Source organism: Oryzias melastigma, unplaced genomic scaffold (assembly GCF_002922805.2).
Source record: "Oryzias melastigma strain HK-1 unplaced genomic scaffold, ASM292280v2 sc04492, whole genome shotgun sequence".
Lineage (NCBI taxonomy): Eukaryota > Metazoa > Chordata > Actinopteri > Beloniformes > Adrianichthyidae > Oryzias > Oryzias melastigma.
In genome coordinates this window covers 1-1,736 of record NW_023421060.1, presented here as the reverse complement: position 1 = coordinate 1,736, position 1,736 = coordinate 1, and the positions used below count along the sequence as shown (strand labels likewise).

The 1,736-nt window shown below is 44.1% G+C and overlaps 1 long non-coding RNA gene across 1 annotated transcript; it reads left to right on the top strand.

The window, feature by feature from the left end:
* The first annotated feature begins 33 nt into the window (after positions 1–33).
* Positions 34–1,627, top strand: LOC112141620. Its single transcript, XR_002918430.2, has 2 exons — positions 34–173; positions 1,410–1,627. It is a non-coding gene; the product is annotated as an uncharacterized LOC112141620 (long non-coding RNA).
* Positions 1,628–1,736: the final 109 nt, after the last annotated feature.

Below are 1,736 nucleotides of genomic sequence, written 5' to 3'. Positions count from 1 at the left end.
AGATAGTCAATCACTGCAGGAAGTTAACCTACAAGCATGTTTTCACTGCTGACATCCTCTCTGCCTGCAGTCCATGAGCATGTTCAGCAGTGCCCTGGCCTCTGGGCAGCTCGGCCCCCTCATGAGCCAGTTCGGTCTGCCAGCAGAAGCTGTAGACGCCGCCAACCGTGGAGGTAAGACTGGAACACAGCGCGCTCTGTGCTGTGGAAACTCCTCAAAACTCTAGAACAGGCCAACAGTAATCCTCCTTCAGGGCTGAGCGTGTCTGATTCATGCTCAGGTAGGATTTCTCTTTGAATGTATGAAGAGGCAGAGATGCTAATAAACAGTTTATATCAGTGGAAGTTAGTGCAACCACAATGGGGCGCAGTCCAGAGTAGATCCTAAGTTTGGATAAATGGAGAGAGGAACAGATGAATAAAGTTCTGGAGGTGAAGACAGGGTCAGACAGGAGGAGGATATGACCTCCAGGTAGGATGTGAGTGAACGGGTGTGATGTGACCAATGAAACGACAGCTGTAGACCAGTGGTCCCCAACCCCCGAGCTGTGGACCGGTACCGCTCCATGGGTCACTCGGTACCGGGCCGGAGACAGAAGAAAGAAATGCACTCGCTAACTTGGATTATTTCCATTCTTTTTCTGATTCTGAAGGAAGCTTTATTTTGAAAAACTGCTGTATTCTGTTCACAACATCCGCTTTGGTCATGTGACTTAAAAGGTAACCAAACCCTAAGTCAACTTTTTTTGGCTGTTGACTTCTAAAATTAGGCTTTTAAATTGATTGAATTCCTGAAATGAAGGTCTAAAACTGTCTCTGTGCTGCCCCCTACAGGTTAAAACGAGCCACAAACGTTTGACAGAGAATGAAGATTCAGTTAAAGTTTAATTTGTAGGAACATTTGACGATTTAACTCAGAAAATGTTCTTTGGTGTTGAAGAAATGCCAAATGAGATCAATCTGTTTTTCCTGAAAGAGTCTGATGTTAAAACGACATTCTCTGGGAAATACTGGTGATGGTTCCTTAATGGAATATTTTCAAATCAGAATCGACTTTGTTTCATTGAATCTTCATCTGGAAAAAGGAAATCTATTGATATTTTTAGACTTTTCAGTTACATTTCTTGTTGTAGCATTTTATTTTGAAATAGATTTTCAGAAACCAGGAGCTCACTCCTGCCCCGTTTGGACCGGTCCATGAAAATATGGTGTAATTTAAACCAGTTGGTGTCCTGCTGGAGAGAGAAACATGCTCAGGTTCTCTTTGGGAGAGACCTGGACGGATCAGATCATGATCGATGATCTGGAGATCAATGCAGATGTTTGGACATGTAGAGGAGGAGATGCTGAGGATGGAGACCACAGCTTCATGATGCAGAGAAAAAGCAGAACTTCTTCTTGTTTTGTCAGATGTGGAAGCGTTTGCCAGAGCCATGCAGGCCAGCAAAGGAGACTCCAAAGAGAAGAAGGAGGACGATGAAGACATGAGTCTGGATTAAAGTTCAAGCAGCCCCGCCTCCTCCCAGGAAAAGCGGCTGACCTGTCCAGCCTCTCTCCATCCTCCGTTACTCTCAGCATCTGATCATCTTTATAAACTTCCATGCAAATAAAAACATTTGTTGATTGAAGGCTTTCATTCCAAACTCATCAGCATGAATAAACCCTGAACAGGTAGATGAGGTTGATCAGAAGACCTAAAGATGGTTTTGGTCATCTCCACAGGAACACAAACCAGAA